Source organism: Podarcis pityusensis (assembly GCF_964106645.2).
Source record: "Podarcis pityusensis genome assembly, chromosome: 1".
Classification (NCBI taxonomy): Eukaryota; Metazoa; Chordata; class Lepidosauria; order Squamata; family Lacertidae; genus Podarcis; species Podarcis pityusensis.
The window spans coordinates 71,329,902-71,352,388 of record NC_138028.1 but is presented as its reverse complement, the minus strand read 5'-3'; the positions used below and the strand labels follow the sequence as shown (position 1 = coordinate 71,352,388).

At 42.1% G+C, this 22,487-nt stretch overlaps 2 long non-coding RNA genes across 2 annotated transcripts in view; both read left to right on the top strand.

Moving 5' to 3' along the window:
• The window catches only part of LOC308459821, a 406,481-nt gene that overhangs the window by 180,865 nt on the left and 203,129 nt on the right, over window positions 1-22,487 (top strand). The gene's annotated exons all lie outside the window — the stretch shown is intronic.
• LOC308459829 lies at window positions 18,754-21,803 on the top strand. Its single transcript, XR_013978334.1, has 2 exons — window positions 18,754-19,555; window positions 21,600-21,803. It is a non-coding gene; the product is annotated as an uncharacterized lncRNA (long non-coding RNA).

Sequence of the window (22,487 nt, the reverse complement as noted above, 5' to 3'; positions counted from 1 at the left end):
ATGAAAGAACCCACATTTCATCTTGCTGAATGGGTTATATAAGTCAATCCATCATTTATTTATTTTTCCCAAAAAGAATTTATTAATTTTTCAAATTGTTACAAATCAAACCAAATCACTTAAATTTAATACAATTTCTTAAAATCAGGTTTCCTGCCCCTGTTGCAAGCATATATTCATCATTTCCTCCCATAGCTGCTTCATTTCTTATTTAGGGTCCAGTTGCCATCCCTCACTTGTCGCTACACCATTCTTGCAGCTAACCACTTTTTCCTCCTTCCAAACAGCACCTATGTTACATTATTATATTTTATATTTATACATAAATATAAAATCCATTTCACGTGTGTAGTCTTTCATATACATTGTTGTTCCAGACCTGGCATGCTGGGAGAATTAATTACCATCTTCCATTTCTTTGCTGTATTTATCTGGATGGTACAAGGCAATCCATCATTTTTCATCTCATTGTTAACGACACTTGAAATACAGTTGCTCTCTGAACCTGCCTTACCCTCTCACAACATCCACATGTTGTGCTGTATTGAAAGGATTGTTTCTGTGGAGGCTATTTAAAGCCTTTCAAAACACTGAAATGATTTTACAAATTCTATGCATCACTATGTATAATAATGCCTTGTGACATGGCAATCACCAGCAGAAAGCAGCAAAAGTTTAAAAGACAAATGCTTGAATACTCAGCTGATCATTGGACTTGTTTAAAACAATTTACACTAATGTAAGTGCACTGATGTCAAAGGCATATGGAGGGCATAAACCATGCATTAGCAATGTCAGCTCTACCATTACCTCAGTTGTGTGTCAAAATAAAATCCTGATATCTTAACAGTTACAGTTACAAGTGTTGCAGCTCCGAAATTTATTTGTGATATACTGGTTATATAAATTGCATTTGCACTTATGACCATCATTGTCTTTACAATAATTTGAGAGGTAAGTACCATGCATTCATTTCTAATGCACTTTACATTATCATGAAAGCACATAATGTCTGTGTTACTGAACCCTGTGACTGGATACCCTGTAGTGATTTAATGACTTCACATAAGATATAGCACATGATCGAAGAAGACATGTTTTTACCTCCCTTTCCATTATAGGTGATCTGCCTGAAGCAACTGAAAGTGTAACTCATTAACTCATGAACAACTGTAAACCAAATGGCCTTGCTCACACTAAGCAAGGCCTTGTGCAGACATAACTCTTACCATTGGGGCTGGTGGGGCAGAAGGCAAGGAGCCTAACAGTAGGTGGAGCAGAACCAACTGTGTTCAAACATATAACCTACCAATTATATGTTTCTCCCCACAACCTCCTCCTTGCTGAGCTCTACAAGGACAACTCAGTCACAAAGGAGAAGGAAAATGGCAGACAGTGTCAGCCCAGGGCTGGATGCAACGAAGGAGGTAGGCAAGTGAAAGGTGGCTGAGAGCAAATCGAGTTTGATGTGGCAATGCCCCATTTGTCCTAATGGACCAGCCTCCACTGCTCTTAGCCATGGTTAGCTCTAGCTGTGGCTGGAAAGCCAGACAGGATGTTTGTGACTGTTGCCATGGAAACAAAGGGGCAGTCCATTCTGTACTGAGCACCGGATGTTAGCTCAGTGTGTGTGTGTCATATGACCCGTACTGGATGTACTTGGGAGGAGTTTTACTTCTTGCTGTTGTTGAGTGCAGACATGATTCTCTGTACTGATGTAAGAGGCAGAAATAAATGATGTAAATAGTTTTCTGTCTGCTTCTTTCCCCTCCCTGGGGACACCAAAGGGGAGAGAGGAAGAACGGTGTGTTCCTCTCATACATCTGAGAAGAATCGCCGGACCTCGCCTGCTTATCAGCAGAGGTTGGGAGACGCGGGGAGGTCGACAGGAATATCTGCCGGTGCCTGCTTGTGGCACATTCCTCTGACCCAGGCAGAATTCCAACAGTGGCAGCCTTCGGATGGTTGCGATTCATCGGACATCTGCATGAGAGGCTGGTGGATTGTCCTCCTCTGCTCCAAGGAGGAAGAGAAAAGCGTCTGAGAAATGCCAGAGGCTCAACAGACGGCTGGTGGAAAGAAGAGGTGTTTTCCAGAGCAACAAAGTTCAAGGTATGCTGCATTTCGGGCTAAAAGTGTGAACGCAGTTGGATTAATTCCCTGGTTCACGGAGCTGCGTTTTGGAAAAACAAAAGCTCCGGGAGAAGAGGCCTGCATTCCACAAATTTTTGTGGTTGATAAGAAGTCTTATTGAAATGCATTGTTGCTAGGTAACGGTCCTGGAAAGGTACTGGCAAAGGGGCTGGACTCTGAGTGTGAGCCTGGGAAAGCGAAACAAAATCAGAGAATGTTTTGGCTACAAGTTTACGAGCTCTTGGAAGGGACTTTTCAATAGCAGCCTGAGTTTAGCTGCCAGGTGCAAAGAGCGTAAACAACTTGCAGTTTGCTGCGTGAGAAAGGAATAAACGACTGTTGGATTTTACAGTTTGTTTGAGAGTGTGGGCTGGAAAGCTGAAGAGGCTTGGCTTCAAGATGGATGCCAAGAAAGGAGCTTTGCCTTGCCCACCTCCCTTATCCAATGACAATTATTCATCTTGGTCTGTAAAGATGAAGGCCCTGCTGCAGAATCAGAGGCTTTTTGATGTAATTGAAAACCCCATCCCTGCAGCACCAACCAGAGGGTGGGAATCACGGAATGTAAGGGCCAGGACTGCTATAATTCTGTGTGTCTCAGATGATCAGTTGGTGCATGTTCAGCATTTAGAAAATGCGAAAGAGGTATGGGACACGCTGCGTACAACGCATCAGAGAGATGCTGGTTCTTCAGCGTTGCTGTATTTTGAGAAATTGACCAATCTGAGACTTGCGCCTGATGGAGATGTTCAAGCGCACCTGACAGAAATGAAGTTTCTGCGTCAACAGATGGTGGAACGCAATTTCCGTCTTCAGGAGGAAGTGTTTTGCTTCATGATGATAAACAGCCTTAGCCGCACCTACAAGGTTGTTGCCAGTCAGCTTGGTTCCCTACCGGCCGCGCAGCTGACCGCGGAGAGAGTTTGTGCTGTGGTCCTGAATGAACACGACAGACTTGCTGCACTGGAAGAAAAAGACAGGGGGAGGGAAGAACAGAGTTCTAATTCCCCCACTGCTGATGCTACTGGAGAGCATGGAGTAGCATTGAGTGCTGTCCGATGCTACAATTGTGGACAGACCGGGCATCTACAGCGAAACTGTAAGAAGCCGCGCCAGTCAAGAGGAGCAAAGAGCAGCTCTACGAAGCCTCAGGCGTCAGGCAAAAGCCGTACCAAGTGCCAGGTGAAACCTGCAAAGGCTATGATGGCGAAAGGAACCACGCCAGATGTTGGGAACTCGTTCATAATTGACACGGGCGCCACGGTTCACATGTGCCCGCTCGGAGGACTGTTTTCGACGTTGAAGAAGCAAAGCTTCACTGTGAAACAGGCCAACGGTCAGGAGCTGGAAGCAACTGGAATTGGGACTGTGTATCTTGAGAGTCTGAACTTGACTATAAATGATGTTTACCTGGTTCCAGAACTGAGATTTAATCTGCTGAGCGTGTCGCAGATTGCAAAGAAAGGACTGAAACTGTCCTATGATGCTAAAAGCTGCAAGATCTACAAAGATGGAGAACTGTTTCTTACTGCCAAAGAGAAAGATGGACTGTATTTGTTGACTTTTGATCAAAGTGATTACATGAAATGTAATTCTTCTGTTTCTAACGAAATCTCTCTTGCAGGTGTGACCAGTCTGAGCACCAGGAAGGTGACCAAGACCAAGAAGGTCGACAGAGCATTTCAGCGGGTGTATGCTGATGTGATTGGTCCTCTAGAACCATCTAGAGGCGGTGCACGATTTTACCTTTTGTGTGTGGATTGTTTCACTAATTATTCTTGGGTTTATATGATGGAGAAACCGCAAGAAACTTTAGAAAAGTTTCAGGAGTTTTGTGACAAGGTTAAAAGTATGCATGATGCTAACATTGATTGTCTTTTCACAGATGAGAAGCAAATTTTTCTGTTACAGAAGTTTCAGAAGTTCCTGGATGGAAAAGGAATAGACCACAAAGTGGCAGTTTCGCAAGAAGCGTGGAACAGGGGGGTCTGTGTAAAAGTGAACAAGGAATTGCAAAAGGGAATGAATGCGCAATTGCTGAGTTCACATTTGCCACATGAATATTGGGCCGAATCGTTAATGTCCTATCTTCATGTGTGGCTGAGAAAAGTCTCAACAGAGTTGGGATGTTCTCCTTTTGAGAAGCTGTTCAATAGAAAACCTTCTGTTGCCTACTTTAAGGTTTTCGGGTCTCATGTGAGAACAGAAGCTCCAGGTGGAGTAAAGAATGCCAGAGGCATTTTTGTGGGTTATGAAAAGGGTCTCTACAGAGTAATTTTGTCTGAATCTGGTCAGGTGATTCTCACAAAGTTCCTAGAGAGTGCTCCAGAGCGAGAGCGGGTTGTAGAACAGACATTTCCCACAGGAAACGATGATGATGATGATGATGAGTTTGATCTTATTGAGTTCAGTAGTACTGATGATGACAGCGATAGCTCAGACAGCTCAGTTGTCACAGTCATTGAGAGGAAATCTCACATAATGACTAGACCCTCAGAAGAGGAGGATGAACCATTGATTAAGCTTAGAACTGGTTCTCCAGAGAGTTCAGAGGCTGAACCAGAAAGCAGAGAAGAGCAGCAACTTTTACGTAGGTCTGAGAGAGCAACGAAGGGTGTACCACCCAAGAGGTATTCAAAAGAGTTTGCTAACGTAGCTGTTGCATGTGTTGCTATTGTTAACAACTCAAAGCAGGTTGAAGCAGTGTCTAAGTCAGAGACAAAGGCACAACAGAGAGTTGGTAACCGAGATAATGCGAAGTCACACAACCAGAGAGGTACATTGGTTAAACCAGTGGCGGGTAGTTCCAAGGGTGGAACTGAAACAACAGGGGAATGTTATAAATATAACAACTGTTTGTTTTCTTCTCTGGATGACGCTTTGCTCGCAGCAGGCATTGATACTTTAGGGGGAGTATGTTACCATAAAGCACCAATGCTGCAGCAAGCAAAGGCTTTAGCAGCTCAGCCAGCTGCTTGTGGCTGGAAAGCCAGACAGGATGTTTGTGACTGTTGCCATGGAAACAAAGGGGCAGTCCATTCTGTACTGAGCACCGGATGTTAGCTCAGTGTGTGTGTGTCATATGACCCGTACTGGATGTACTTGGGAGGAGTTTTACTTCTTGCTGTTGTTGAGTGCAGACATGATTCTCTGTACTGATGTAAGAGGCAGAAATAAATGATGTAAATAGTTTTCTGTCTGCTTCTTTCCCCTCCCTGGGGACACCAAAGGGGAGAGAGGAAGAACGGTGTGTTCCTCTCATACATCTGAGAAGAATCGCCGGACCTCGCCTGCTTATCAGCAGAGGTTGGGAGACGCGGGGAGGTCGACAGGAATATCTGCCGGTGCCTGCTTGTGGCACATTCCTCTGACCCAGGCAGAATTCCAACACTATACACTGGTTAAGATCCACAATGTTCAGTGAAACCATGATTCACCTTGTCAAGTAAGTTTTTGTTTCCTTGGAGGGTCTGCATTAGGGATGTACATACGCCAGCTCTTTCTTGGGACTGAATAATAGAGCAAATCAGGGTAATTCAGTAGTTTCTGAACCCTGAACTGAATCATAACATCAATAATCTTCAGATAAATCAGATTGGGTCCCCTGCAAAGCTGTTTCTGTTCTTTTTAGTGCTAATATAGTTATGTGTTTTCCTATGTATTATCTCTATGTTTCTCTAGATCCATGGGCTTTCCAAGAAGCGAGGCTGCCCAAAGGTTGCCTGCAGAGCACTGAACAGTTATGGATTGGGTTTTTTTTAATTAAAACACAGCAGTAGATGATTTTTTTAAAAGTTAAAAGCTTCATTTAATTTTTACCCACTCCAATGTTGCTTTGGTTTAATAACAAACAAACTCCAGTACTCTTCAGAACTCCATGGGCAGCATTCTAGATACACTCACATTGCAAGTCCTGTCAGGTGCCTGTAAATCCTTTGGAGTGCACAAACAGCCACCAGAACGAAAAGCTGATGTGAAGCTCCAAGGTTTGAAGAAATACAAGCAAAAATACACAGGGATCAGCAGCCTCTGAATTATTCTTAAACAAGAGACAATCTGCCACTCCCTCCCCCTCAAAGTGAATTATAGAGGAAGGTAGATCAGGTAGATCCCTTTTAAGGTAAAACCTCAGCGCCTAGGACTTGCCGATCGCATGGTCGGCGGTTCGAATCCCCGCGGCAGGGTGAGCTCCCGTCGTTCGGTCCCAGCTCCTGCCCACCTAGCAGTTCGAAAGCACCCTTAAGTCCAAGTAGATAAATAGGTACCGCTTTATAGCGGGAAGGTAAACGGCGTTCTGTGTGCTGCTCTGGTGCCAGTTCGCCAGAGCAGCTTCGTCACGCTGGCCACGTGACCCAGAAGTGTCTGCGGACAGCGCTGGCCCCTGGCCTCTTAAGTGAGATGGGCGCACAACCCTAGAGTCTGTCAAGACTGGCCCGTACGGGCAGGGGTACCTTTACCTTTAGATCCCTTTTACTTCCTTCACCCTGTGAAAGAAAAAGCCTGGACCTATTTACCTGCAATCTGCCATGGAGCTGTTCCTGTGTCTTTAAATTTCATCCACTTTGGCCAAAAGTGGGGGGGGGGGGGTTAAAAAGTTGTTTATATATTCTGCATTACAGGAAATAGGGGAGCATGGCACTTTTGGTTTTAAACCAAGCGGATCAGGAGCCAAAATCCCTCAATAATTAAGTGCGAAGAGCAACTCAGAAACAGAATAGAATTTTTGAAAACACACAGATACAAAGTGATTCTTGGGGCCTGTGCACAGCTCTAGTTTTTATAGGGAGAGACCAGAGGCTTATTTTTCACCTTGCAAGCACAGAGACTGGAGAGCCTGAGAAAGTGCCTTAGCCAACAAGATCAAAAGCAAAGCCAGCTGGGTCAGTCTAATGACCCATCTAGTCCAGCATCATGTTCTCATAGTGGCCAGCTAGACTGGTTTAATGTAACTACAGTGGTGCCCCGCAAGACGAATGCCTCGCAAGACGAAAAACTCACTAGACGAACGGGTTTTGCGTTTTTTGAGTCGTTCCGCAAGACGAATTTCCCTATGGGCTTGCTTCGCAAGACGAAACGTCTTGCGAGTTCTTGCGAGTTTGTTTCCTTTTTCTTAAAGCCGCTAAGCCACTAATAGCCGCTAAGCCGCTAAGTTGCTAATAGCCGTGCTTCGCAAGACGAAAAAACCGCAAGACGAAGAGACTCGCGGAACGGATTAATTTCGTCTTGCGAGGCACCACTGTATAATGCTTAACAACAGCTAACACAAACCCTGGATTTAAAACTCACTTCAGATCATGATTTCAGATTCTGATCTTTGGTCATTTGCTAGTCATGGTTTAGATATTTAATTCAGATGTAATAATCATGTCTGCATATAGCCCAACTTGACATTTTACTTTTAGGTAAATGCTCCATTATAATGTAGTATTCAGTGGGACTTACTCCTAAGTAGCAACATAGTCCTATGTATGTCATGCCACATTTACTCCCAGGTAAGTATGGATGGGATTACAGCCTAGCAGTGCAATTCTATACATGTCTATTCAAAAGAAAGCTTCGTTTAGTTCAATGAAGCTCTATATAGGATTGCTGCCTCAAAGTACAACTACTAGACATGGCAATATGACCAAAAAATACAGGTATAGCGCAAGAACATAATATTATTACAGAACAATCCCACCTTTTCCATTCATATATCACCTACCCAGGTGGTACGCACCAGTAGCTATTGCCTTATCTTCTTGTTTTTAATATATTAGGCTTAGGAAGCAAACATATACCCCACACTTTCTAGAGTGTCAGGTGGGTGGAATAACCCATGGGAATCCGACAATAACTAAGTAGGGTTTTGAACATTGGTGCCAGCTGTTCCTTGCCAAAGGATGCATGCTGTGATTCTAAACAAGATGCATTTCTTCCACATCTGGCTAGGAAAAAGCTCTGTGGTGGTGGAGGGGGGTTGACATTATCAACCTTTTTAGTATGCAACAAAATATTTTAAGCATCTGACTTTTAATAAGTTAATCCATTCATTGTTTGGAGCTGTGCAAAGTGACATAAAAGCACAATGAAGCCTAATTAGACTTGTTCTGTGAAAGTTAATTTGTCAAACCCAGAAGCATAGTTCAGAGATAAATGCTAATATTTGAAAGTCAAATTAAAGTTGAAAAGGTCTGTAATAACAGTTAATTAACTCTTGTTTTGTTTTTGTCTCAAAAAACTTGAACCAACTGAAATACCGCTCGGTTCATCTTTAACATTTTGGATCACAAAGATAAAAATTCAAAGCTTTGAGAGAAGCCTTTGATGTCGGTATTCTCCACAGATTAGATATTATTTTAAGATCTCTTTGTTTAAAAATTCATTTTTATTATCCCTGCATGAAATGCATGGCAATTCCCCAAATAACTAACCATCAGGGCAATTAACATCTTCGATCGACACCATATTCCTGATAATTAATACAGACTTTGTACCTCCCCTGTGATAGCTGCAAGGGTTTGATTTTTCAGAGCAACTGTTCATTTACAGCATCAGTTTCATCCTAATGAAAATGGATTGTGAAACTTTAATGAACAAGACTTTGCTGTCATTATAATAAAGACTTTGAAACAACACGAAGACCTACATAGCAAGCATCTGACGACATGCATGCTGCTACTGTATATCAAGCCAATTAAGCCATACAATGAATATTTACACTGGTGTGCAGTCTTCTCTCACAATGTGACACAAGATAAACTCATAAAAGTGAGCATTCCATCCCACCCCGACAGTATCTGACATTAGGGTTTAATAAACTAGCTTCTGTAGAGCGATGGGACTTGATCTGCCCTTCTTTCTGAGGTAAACAATTTCCTTTCTTTTTTTAGCCAGAAAATCCAATTTACATACTGTACGTATGTAGCTTGTTATGAGAGGTTGGGGGGGGGGGAGCTCAACAACAATGGGGCGCTATACATCTACTGTTCAATGTCTGCCTCGAGTAGCAGGTATTTATAAAATCAAGTAATTACAAAAGACATCTGCCAAGGTTCATAAGCTTGTTACCAAAAGGGGTATTTATCCATTGGCATGGTGTAAAGTAAATAATTGATTTGTTCTGAGGCAGACAACTCCAGTGGGAAAGGCTTTGTTTTGTCAGCACTTCTGCACAAGCCGGCTGCAGAAAGTGGTTCTTTAAGCCCCGACTTCACAACGTCTTCGAGATATTTTGGTGGTGATATCATAAAAAAATAACGCTCAAGAATCTCTTTCCACAATAAATGCTGCCTCACAGCCAGCTTAATTCCTATAAAGATCTGAATTGGGGCGGCGGGGAGGACAGGACAGTGTGAAGACTCTAGGCCCGTCTCCTCTTACTTACTTTTTTGATACAAATATATTTAAGCCTCTCATTCACATAAAATATTGAGGCAATGTACAACAGTAATATGTACAGGTGCAATAAAACACAATAAAACCAATACAAAATCATTGTTTTAAAAAAATTAAGCAATTGCATAGGCCTGTCAGCATAAAAACGTCTTGCTGGAAGTTAATAGTGAGGATGTCTGCTGAATCTCTGCTGGAAGATTATTGCACAGTATGGGACCAGTGATACTAAATGCCTGACTTCTTGTTGAAGGCAGTCGGGATTCTGAAACACTGAGACGGGGGAGCAAATAACAGTGCTCCTCCAGATGATCTCAGTGACCAAGCTGGGATAGAAAGGGTCAGACGATCCTTAAGATATCCTGGACCCACGTTTTTCAGGGATCTATACAATTCAATAACCTTGAACCTGGCCCAGTAGCATATGGGGGAGTCAGTGCAGATGTTTTAGCAGAGGTGACACATGCTGTTGACCACCTTCCCCTATCAGCAGTCTAGCCACTGCATTCTGCACCAGTTAGTCCTTCTAGACCAGGCCCAATGGCAGCCACACACAAAGCAGCAGTCCAGTCTAGAGGTGTCCAATGCATGGATTACAGTGGCCATATTCCTGATCCAAACATGGCCATTGGTGGCACACCAAACAAAGCTGGTAAAAAGCAATCCATGCAGCCAGCAGGGTTCTTCAACCTGTACGTTTATGTCCACATAAGGATATACCAATGAGAGCTGTGTGAAGTGTTAATTTACTTAACTAATTAACAAATTGTATGCTACTTAAAACATTTAAGTTACTTCACTAATTTCTTCATATTAGTGGGACCTTGGGATCCCTTTCAACCCTACAATTCTATGATTCTTTGATTCTGTGAAATGCATGTTACCCCCATATGTTTGCCTTTCAGTAAGTAAACATTATTTGGAAACAGCCACAAAATTCAAAGAAGTGTGAATTTTGAAAGATTGTTGTGTTTCAGTACTTGATTGTTGTGTTTCAGTACTTTCAGAAAGGGCAAATTTTAGAGATTCAGTCTTAAACATGAACTGGAATTCTGTCCTGGTCTGCATATCGGAGAAGAAACAAATGCAAGTCAGGAATTGAGCTGGAAGTATTCAATTTCCCCCTGCATTTCCTCCCCCCCCCTTTGCTTTTTGCTGAAAAATGCACCATATATATATATGGCACTCCTAACAAATATTTCAATCATATTTTGAATGGCACTTACTCTGTACAGATTTCAAGTTGTTTCCCTAGAAGGTCTCCATTATAGGCAGTACATGTTAGCCTATAAGGTAAAAGGTAAAGGACCCCTGGACGGTTCAGTCCAGTCTACTATGAGGTTGCAGGGCTCATCTCATTTCCAGGCTGAGGGAGACGGCGTTCATCCACAGACAGCTTTCCGGGTCATGTGATCAGCATGACTAAACCAATTCTGGAGCAATGGAACACCACGACGGAAACCAGAGCACACAGAAACGCTGTTTACCTTCCCACCCACAAACTGCTAGGTTGGCAGAAGCTGGGACAGAGCAACAGGAGCTTACCCCATCACAGGGATTCGAACTACAAACCTTCTGATCGGCAAGCCCAAAAGTTTGGTTTAGACCACAGTGCCACCCGTGTCCCCTATACACCCAATCAGTTTATACAAGGTGGTAGAGACCTACAGAAGACACCTCAGAAGGCACTACAGAAGACAATTCAATGCCCCTTTGATGTCCTGACTCTGTGGCTGCTGATACTGGTACTTCTGACATGCTCTTTCTACTGCAAGCAGTTTTTCCTTCAGCATTTATTTTTATTATTAAATTTCTATACTGCCCTTCATGCAAAGATCATGGGGAAGTTTACTATATAAAAACACAAAAATAAATTCATTCAGTAAAAGTTTGCTTGCATCATAGGCTGCAATAAGGTTATCCATGGCGTGTGAAAACACAGAACATTGAAGTTGTTATCCAGACAGATTTTGGGCTGGTTGTACTGAATAAATATATAAGCATGTTCACTCTAATCCCAGTCCCTAAACCACTGACATAAATGTTTAATAGATTTGTACCAAGGGTAGACTTTTGTACATGATTGAAGTGGCATGTATTAAGCTGCTAGGAGTCACACAGTTTGCAGTCCTCCAACTACTTACTCTTAAATAATCACATTGGCCTTATTCGCAATACAGACACACCAAGTGTTAGCCAATGAGTTTACTTTGGCACCAACATTGCCCGTGAAATTTATGTTTAACAGATGCATAAAGTCCATTATACACATATTTTGGAACTGACATCAGCTTAGCCAGGGAGACTGGCTGACTCCCTGAAAATACAATTACATAATAAAGAGTTCAGAATTTTGCTGATTGTATTTGCCATTTCTAGGAAATTACTGTGTGCCTAATGGAGTTTGTTGCCTCTGTTATTTAACATTTCATTTTGTTAATGTTATTAAAGTGTGCAAGTTAAACTATTAGAAAAGGAGAACAATTTCCTTTCAGATTACAGCCAATGTTATGGCAAGCGCCATAATGGACTGGGGTGCTGTCAGATCAACACAGCTAAACATTCCACCTGCAAAAATGAGCTCATTGTCTGCGGGTTGCGATCCTCCCCACCCTTCACCAGACCAAGAAACCAGACGCTGAGGCTAGTCTTGAACCTGCCGGCCGCACTTCTGCTGCCAAGACTACAATCTTTAATTTTGAAAAATTAAAGTGTGTGGATTCTTTCCCTTATTTTTAGAACATATTCAGGAACAAGTCACTGAAAAATAACTGGGCCAAGAGGTCAGTGAAGCAAAAGGTGCTGGTATCCGGAGAATGAAGGAAGGCGTAACATTCACTGCCTCTTGAGCTATAGCCCATCTTTGTGGCCTTTCCTAACAGAGAATCGCTGGGAATTTTGCAAATTGAAAATGCTATATGTCCAGTGTTTTCAGCCTGTTTTGATTGATTGATTGATTGATTGATTGATTGATTGACTTAATTCTGAGTTAGAGAGGCAAAGAATTGTGAGGCAGAAGGCCTGTTGAAATCAATGGGACCTTGAGCACTTTACATTGGCTACACCGTGCTCAGTGTTTCAGCACTGAGAACTACTAGGACTTTATGAAGAAGAGTCAGCTTCTCAACATGCAAAGAGGGGGATAATGCAGAATGGAGGTGCATTGGTGTGTTGGTTTGTGATACTACAAGTTACAGGGAACCAGGCAGAGGGCCTTCTCGGTAGTGGCGCCCTCCCTGTGGAACACCCTCCCACCAGATGTCAAAGAGAACAACAACTACCAGACTTTTAGAAGACATCTGAAGGCAGCCCTGTTCAGGGAAGCTTTTAATGTTTGATGTATTAGAGTATTTTAATATATTTTTTTGGGAAGCTGCCCAGAGTGGCTGGGGAAGCCCAGCCAGATGGGCGGGGTACAAATAAATTATTATTATTATTATTATTATTATTATTATTATTATTACTACAAAGGCATTCAGCTCTGCTTCCTTAGACCATATTACTTGGGGTATTTCTCTCTCTACATTCCTTAAGAGAAGACTTTTGAGGAGAGCTCTCTTTGAAACAAAAGGCGGGACAAGTTGCTCAGCAGATGTGCATTGAAACCAGGGCCAGCCTTCCCTGCATCAGGTAGCTACCCTGCTGTCCTTGGGAACAACAGTGCAGGATGCGGTCTTACTGCCAGTGTCGAAATAAGATTCAATTGCCAGTCTGGTCACCTTTTTATTTTACCTGGAATGAGGGTGAGGAGGCACCATCTTATCCTTTGCCTCAGGCACTAAAATGTCTTGGGACGGCCCTTATTGAAACATAGCCATAAGGATGGGCTGACAAGTGCTTAATAATAATAATAATAATAATAATAATAATAATAATTTTTTATTTATACCCCACCCACCTGGCTGGGTTTCCCCAGCCACTCTGGGGGGCTTCCAACAAAGTATTAAAATACAGTGGTCTGTTAAACATTAAAAGCTCCCCTAAACAGGGCTGCATTCAGATGCCTTCTAAAAGTCTGGTAGTTGTTTTTCTCTTTGACATCTGGTGGGAGAGCATTCCACAGGGTGGGTGCCACTACTGAGAAGGCCCTCTGTCTGGTTCCCTGTAACTTGGCTTCTCGCAGTGAGGGAACTGCCAGAAGGCCCTTTGTGCTGGACCTCAGTGTCCGGGCAGAATGATGGGGGTGGAGATGCTCCTTCAGATATACTGGACCGAGGCCATTTAGGGCTATAAGGTCAGCACCAACATTTTGAATTGTGCTTGGAAACGTACTGGAAGCCAATGTAGATCTTTCTTTTCCCCTTTGGCCCTCTTGCTTCCATCTCCTCATTGTCCCCATTTCAGTATTTCTTCTCTTGGATCAATCCTTAGCTGAATCCTCTGCTTTAGGATGAGAGGGCTCAGATAGTTTGCAATGTGGGCATTGATCTGTATGAGGATGTATGGGTCTTGGTCCACCTTTTCTGGGCTGTGAACAATCTGTGACAGCCGAAAAGAAGTTAAATGAAATTGATGGGTAGATGGAAACTGGTTAGCCCTGCAAATTTGAAACACAATGCTGCAACGGCTGGCTGGAGGAACAAAATTAATTTGCAAGATTAAAACATATTAATACAACTCAGAAACTGTCATGTCAGAGATTCTAACTCTAATGCTGGATGACAGCCAAATAATTCCAGTTCTGAACAGAATGTAGCACATCATGCTTGTAGTCTGCTTCACATCACATCACCCAGAATCCTCCTCTCAGGGTATAAAAACTAGAATCAGAATGGGTTTTTTTATTTTCGCAAGACAAAAATGATTGAGTGCAAACAAAAAGGCTGGCATAAGTTATTGAACGTATATCACTGAACTATTGTTAAGGGTTTCTGGACAATATCATATGACCAGTATGAAGGATTGCATCCCAGTCATAGGTCATGTGTTTTGCATACAGAAGATTCAGGTACAATTCCTGCATCTCCAGGTAGGGCTGGAAAACACTCCAATCTGAAGTGCTAGAAAATTGCCCCCAATCCATGTAGAGACTGTAGACAATAGTGAACTAGATGAACCAATGGTCTGACCTGGTATAAGGCAGCTTCCTATGATTGCATGGCAAGGGATTTAAATAGCTATCCCTGAGGGCCAAACATGCAAGGAAAACAGAAGAGCACAAGATAGCATGGGAGGAGAGATGAAAATGATGGTGTGCTTCCTATTCTCTTTCTGCTGAACCCTCTAAAAGTATAGAACTCCATCTTACCATAGGTTAACTAGTATATTATACTTATATCAAGTATATAAATATATTGAGAAATACATTTCCTCTAACCATTGCTGTATCTCCCTCCTACCTTCTGCTCTCCCATCCCTCCATTTAGATCAGAGGCAGTTAACCTGTGGCCCGCCAGATGTTGCTGGACTACAGCTCCCATCATGCTTGACCATGCTGGCTGGGGCTGATAAGAGTTGCTGTCCAACAACATCTGGAGTGATACGGGTTTGCCAGTCCTGATTTAATAGGCTTGCCTCTTTTACTGCACTTACCACTGCAAGTGCAAAGATTCCTCAAACTCTAGATGTCAGCCAAAAGACACTGAGCAAGCTGACTTGTAAATGCAAAGTGAAATGTTTTACATTTCCAGTAGATGTCAGCACATCTCCCTCAATGAGCACTTCCCTGCTTACATTGTGAAATTGTAATTTTTGATTCTTTCTTTTTAAAAGACTGAAGCTGTGCAAATGAAAGCTTTCCTGTTTATCCAAATAAAGCCATTTTTTAATAGTTGTCTTTATTGCCTAGAAAGATTTTTAAAGTCTTCATGCAGAACAGACTTCTTGAAACAAGGGAAGTGAGTGACCACATTCTCATCTGAGCTCTCTGGAGACCCTTAAGTGGAAGACTGGAGTTAACCTGCTCAGCCTCCCTTTACATTTGCAAAAATTGTAGGTTGAAGGAACTACAGTGGTACCTTGGTTCTCAAACACCTTGGAACTCAAACACTGCAAACCCGGAAGTAAGTGTTCTGGTTTCTGAACTTTTTTAAGAAGCCGAAAGTGCTCTGTTTTGAGTGTTACACTTCTGATTTGAGTGTTACACTTCCGATTTGAGTGCCACACTTCCGTTTTGAGCGTTACATGGAAGTCTGTCTGTTTTTGCTATTTATTTTGCGTTTTTGCTTTTGCGGCTCTTTTTTGTTTTGTTTTTGTGACTGTATGGAACCCAGTTCAGTTACTGATTGATTGATTGTGTGACTGCAGTACATTGTTTATTAGTTTCATTTTATGGATCAATGGCCTCGTTAGATAGTAAAATCCAAGTTAAATTGCTGTTTTAGGGATTGTTTTTTAAAGTCTGGAACGGATTAATCCATTATTTTCTATGGGAAAGTGCGCCTTGGTTTTGGAATGCTTTGGTTTTTGAATGGACCTCCAGAACAGATTAAGTTTGAGAACCAAGGTACCACTGTATGCCACAATTAACTGGGTGCACATCAGTGCTTTTTTCCTAGACAAAAAGGTGCTGGTACTGTGTAGCGAACAGAGGCCTAGTCCGGCTCTCTCTCTGGCAGGTGCACACTCCGCCCTGTGGCCATTATTACCCACCAAAACAGCTTCACTGCTGAGTCCTGGGTGGACAGAGCCATAACAAGACTCTAAAGGGAGAGGAGAGGAGCAGCTTATCTTCACGGCATGCCAGCTGCACCCACCCCTGCCCTGCTCTGGGTTTGAAGTTACGAACACGGCACTAGCTGCCTTGGCAGGGTAGAAGTTGCTGCACCACGGGACGCACCTTTGGTTTACCCAGCCAAGGTGCCCCAATGGACAGGCGAGCGCCAACCTGTCAGAGACTGGGCAGAGGAGGAATGGTGGAGACCGCCTCCCTAGCCTGACCCTTCCAAAGAAGAAGACAGTTCAGAATTACAACCGGGGTCTGAGGCAGATGAGGGGAAAAGCTGGGAGATAATGGGAGAGGAGGTAGAAGAAGCACCAGAGGGGGGACAGCTGATGGACATAGTGTCTTTAGAAGCATTCCAGACCCCCCCCCTCCCCAGAACCTGGCAGGCATTGAAAGTAGGAGAGCAAAGAGCTCAAAGGCAGAGGGCACTTCTCAGCACCCGTAGTGATGACGCATAATGGGAGAGGGGGAGGGGTGTAGACTCACTTGGAGTAACGCCATTACTCCAAGAGGCGGCATTTCTAGGCCTCTCTCTGTGAATATTGAATAAAAACCATTGGTAAGAACTTTCCTTGTCTTATCCATTCCTGGCAACCTACTGTGGGGGATTGGATCCTCTGACGCCTGACACAACCCAAAGTCCTGACCCCCATGAATGAATTACAGTTGGGGGGACACACACACAAACAAATCCTACACAGCCAGTCCCTGACATTTAAGCAGTGCTTTTTTTCTAGAAAAAAAATTGCTGGTACCGCGTACCATGGAGTACCGCCAGAAAAAAGCACTAGTGTCCATACCCTTGTGTATGAAGAGTCAATTGATCAAATAAAACAGCAATACTAATCAAGTGATCAGCATCAATTTATTAATACAATCCTACTCTTGCAATACTGTTTCTTCAAAATATTCTTGACTTTGTAATATTTGCTAGTATGTTCTCTCTCTCTCTCTCTCTCTCTCTCACACACACACACACACACACACACTTAGCATGTCCCCATTGCTGGCTTCATCACCGTCTCTGTGTTCGGGAGACAAATGTCTCCAGTAGGGCAGCTTTCTGTGGTCCTGTTCGCTCCATGGAAGCTCAGGTTCTACATCATGCAGGGAGCCTTTGTGAGTAGAAAAGTCTCCCTGCTTCAGAAGTTCAGCTCCCAACATGTGGAAGAAGATGATGAAGCCAGTGAATAAAATATATTGGAGGGTGTTCTCCCTGCTCTACTTCTCACTTGATGGGAAACACTGTCAAACAGGGCTATTGTCTATAGGAATTGCTATGAATATTTCTCCCCATACCATAAATTCTCTGGGTAATGGAAAGCTCCTTCATCCAGCCCCAAAATGGAAAACAAGCGAGGTCCCAACTAAAAAGAGTGGCAACTTAAGAATATGCACAACTCACAGACTTAACATATAGAATAAGAGAAAAAGAAGAACAATAAAGAATATTAGAAAATGTTTATTGAATATATGGGAAATAATTGCATACAGCTGAAAATGCTGGCAGCATTAAGATAAATTCAACAGTGTAAACAAGTTTTGATGGAAGCAATAATGGAATACTGAATGGTATAGTTTTTGTAAAATATGCAGGGATTTATGATATGAAAAATGAACCATGGAAAGAGAAGAAGGGAAGTCATTGATATCTTAAGGATGTAAAATGAGCATTTTAAATTTTAAAACAGAAAACTTAATAAAAATTATATACAAAGAAGAAAGAAAGCTCCTTCATCCAATGGACACTTCCACCAACAGAATGGGAAGTCGATTTTTGCCCGTTCCTCCTCCCTCAGCAGTCTCCTCCTACCACCTCTCATGCTGTTCTAAAACAGACCCCCAACCCTCTGGAGCAGATACAGGAAGCTGCAGAGAGTTTCTGCAGACAATCAGCAAAATCCCCTCCCTTCCTGTTCCACTGATAGAAGCCTCTCTCAGATCAGACACTTCCGTCATGACAAGCGACATATTTGGTTACAATCGGCAAACTCTTCCTCTAACTGTGCAGGGCTTCAGATTATTCCATGCACGTTACGAGTGGTGTTGCAACACCCAGAGCTAAAATAAGGCAGAAGATTAGCCACGTTGCCTTTGAGGTATGGTGTGGATAGAGGCTCAAAGCTTGAAATGGACGGTCTAGGTTCAAATTCTTTGTCAGCCATGAAACTCGCCTGGCAGCTTGAGGTCAGTCAGTCATTCAGATAACTTACTCAGATAACAGGTTTGTCATGAGGTTAAAGTGTGAGGGGAACGATTGTATCCCACTTCAAAGAAGGCTAGGATAAAATGTAGCAATAAAATAGAAGGAATCAAGAACAGTTCTGATCAGGGCCACCGTGCTCAAAAGTTCACGTGAAGTAAAATAAAATTTAAAAAGCTTATATCTCAGCACCTTTAAATTAAAAATCATTTTCAAGCGCAGGTACAAAATTAAAGGTTGTTTCCTCCTTGAACTCTCCAGGCAGTTTATTAAATCAACTGAAAGGATGGCACACTAGGGAAACAATGAAAGCAGCCAGCCCTGAGAAAATTGGTTAATTATTCACCTGAAGGGTTCCCAGAGACATGCATGCAACATAGCTTTTGTTTTGGTTTTTGAAAGAAATAAGCTAATAACTCCCCTTTACCTGGAAGAGGGGGGAAACCTTAATTCTTTGTCCAGCTTAGCTGCTGTGCTGTGATTTTAAGTAAAGTGTCTACTATGAATAAACAGAAAGTAAAGAAGATGTCTGTCACAAAGGTCGAAGACACGATGGCTCTGAAATGGGCAAGAGCAGTAAATCGTGCGGAGGAGAAGAGGTATGCCGAGAAGATCAAAGTCCTCCAAAAAGCGGCGTGTCTAAGCTCCTACGAAATGGACCGAGAAAAAGCCACACTTCTGAAGTTTCTGGAAAAAGTTCAGATGACTACAGGGCACCTAAACAAAGACACTCCCTTATTAAATTCACACGCAGGAGCACAAAACAACCCGTCATCCAAATAACTCCAGACCTACTGGATACTGCAGCTTCTGCTGAAATTATTTCTTTGGTGATTGGAGAAGTTTCAACCAGATTATTTGCTGTGTAGAAATGCTAGACTGCATTCCTTGAAGAATATGGTTTTATTAAGATAGTGAATTCTGCCTTGGACATCAGCACCAATCTAAGTAACTCCGTTTGAATAAACCATGGAACATCCTGGAAAAGGCGAAACATGAACTCTGCTTTAAAAGATCTGCCTGAAATTTGTAGTCTCTGCAAATCTGATGAATTATCTCAAATTCCTGAGCACATCACTAAAATCAAGGCTCTATTTCAACTAGAACTCACCGCAACTCAGTTCCAACACTTCTTAGGTGGGCGCCATTACCATTATAAGAGAACAAGGGAGACTTTCATGGTGAGTTCTGGCACCTCTTTTTTCTAAAAAAATAGCACCGACTAAAACCTTTTCAAAACAACACTTGAAGTGCTTGGAGGGGGGAGAGATTTAAAAAGCAAAAGCAACAACAGCATTGTAAGTTTTTCTTTGCCTTTGAGAGTCATTTTGATTCCCCAAAAAAAGACTGCTGGTAGGATAAGCAAAAAAGTTTCCTGTTTCCAGTCACCAAAATGCAGCAGAAATATTATCAGAATTCCGGATTTCTGGAAGATGACCAGGAAGAATTGGGACTATGCAAATTGCACCCATCAGGTGTTTCTCAATACAAAGCTTGCTACCTTCTCAAGCTGTAACCCTATGATCGCTTACTAAGGAGTAAGGCCCATGTAACTCAATGCGACTTACTTCTGAGGATGCTCATACTATGAAGATATATCAAAGGAGTGTGAGCAGGTCAGGAATTAAAAACAAAACTTCTAACTTATACTCTTCTGATCCAGCCCCCTTCTCCGGGCTGTCAATATTCTTAACTATGGATGTTTTGGGTGGGGGTGGGGTGTGTGTGTGTGTGTGTGTGTGTGTGTGTGTAAGGGAAGTATCAAGGTATAAAAACATTGCATTTGACTACAATCTAAATCAACAAGACCAAATGTTTGTACCAGATTATTGAAAACTCTCAAAATTCAAAAGCAGTTTTGATAAGTTTTAGAAAACGAAAAACAGGTTTTAACAGTTTTCACTAGAACTGTATTTGTATGTATTTTGCCAAGGCATACTAACCTGACAGAAACAGATGCTTACTGCTTTTTTTAAAGAGGGTATTATGCTGAGGCAAGGGCAGAAACCTTGCCAAATTTCTCCTAGATTTCGGGACAAGGGCAAATTACATTCAAATACTAAATTATATGTAAACCTGTATCCATATCACCTCACCGTGTAGTCTTATTGGGTGTTCATGTTTTTTATCTGCAAAAAAGCAGTTTAAAGAATTATGATGATACTGATAACAAAAACAGTTTGTTAGGATGTGCATGCCACATTTCACTTAGAGAAAAAAATACTAAGGCAACAAACAACTAAAAGTGAGCAGCAGTTTAATTTTATTTATTCGGTTTAATTTCACTCTGACCCAAACTGGTATATCTGAACATATGTTTATCTGAGCCAGTTCCTTATGTGGATTCTTTTCATTTTCTTTTCACGACATGTTTCCATCTTTGGTTAATAGTTTCATTATTCCAGTTCTATATATAATCAGTTTCTTACATTTCCCTTTTCTAATCTAATAGAGTTTCCCATCAGTAGAACATAACCTTTTAGTGCCAAACACCTTGAGTGTTACAAAAAGATATAGCTAAAACTGTAGCAATTATTAAGGAGGCATTGAAATACTGAGCCAAAACACAAGGGTCTTGCCAGTAGGAGACATGATACATCATGGAAGAGATTACTAGATGGAAGCACAATATTCCCTGTACTGCTGTCAAAATCTCTTTTAAAATCTCATGTCTTAGTGTCGTGTATACCCACACACACCAATTAATATCAAATGTAAGATGGGTGGGGACCAGAAAGAGATCATCCTTGGTTGCCCCCCCCCCCCGCCACCCACTCCATTTGTGGAATTCACTTCCCAGAGAGGCCTGTCTGGTGACTCCATCAATATCCTTGAAGTGTAGGCAAAAATGCATTTTTGCTCTCAGACTTTTAAATATACAGTGGTACCTCGGTTTAAGAACAGCCCTGTTTATGAACTATTTGGTATAAGAACTCTGCAAAACCGGAAGTAGTGTTCCGATTAGCAAACCTCAGTCTATGAACGGAAGCCAAATGGTGGAAGGGCACTGGCAGAGGGATGCCTCATTAGGGAAAGCGCGCCTCAGTTTAAGAACAGGCTTCCAGAACGGATTAAGTTTGTAAACCAAGGTACCACTGTATACCCACTTACCTCCATGGCTCTTTACTTCTGAGTAGACATGTATAGGATTGTGCTGCTAATGTATTTGTTTTTGTAATATTCTATATGTCTATTTTAACTTGTGCTTATAAACCATTCGAGCAGCTTTGCTGACATCACAGAAACACGATCAGTCTCCAGTGAACCTCACCCCAAGGAAACTAAACCCAAGAGATGTGCAAGACCTGTGAAACCTCTCATTACTCAAAGACGGGAATGCGTTTAGCAATATATTCATTCCCTCTGTGTTGTGCATTAATATAATGGAAACAGCTTGGCTTGTGGAATAAAGCTCTTTTAAAACATTGAGACTTAACTCTAGACAAACCTGTTCAGGAACAAAAGAACATTTTACACTTATTTAAATCATCAGAAGAGAGTCAGAATTGGACCACTGATGTACCATCTCCTGGATTCCACTTTGTATGTTAAAAAAGATTTACTTCATATGAGTATTTGACCAAGGATTCTCAATGCAAATAATCTTTAATAATATTGGAGACCAAAACAAATATAAATAGTAGAATTGGTGGATGCAAATACATGTCAGAGAAAATTATTATTATCATCATCATTTTTTGAAGTAAACGTGATTTTACAATTCCCATATTCAGCACATATGCCAGTGTGTGCAGAAGACTCTCTATCATACCTATAGTTTAGGCCAGGCTAGTTCAATGCTTAAATACATGCCTAAAGCATTACCCATAACCTGACAGGAAATCGCTGATATGAGAATGTTTCTGGCAAGTCTGCCACTCAGAAAACAAGAGCCTAACTAAGTGCCCGGCACTTTGCCACCAATTCTTCTAAACACTGAGGTTGCAATAGTTCTCCCACTTATGCATGCACAATTCCCACTAGCCTCAGTGATGCTGAATACAGGATAGGCATCTAAGGCCCCATCTGCACTACTTTAAAGCTGTATCGTGCCACTTGAAATGGTCATGGCTTCCCCCAAACAATCCTGGGAAGTCTAGTCGGTTAAGGATT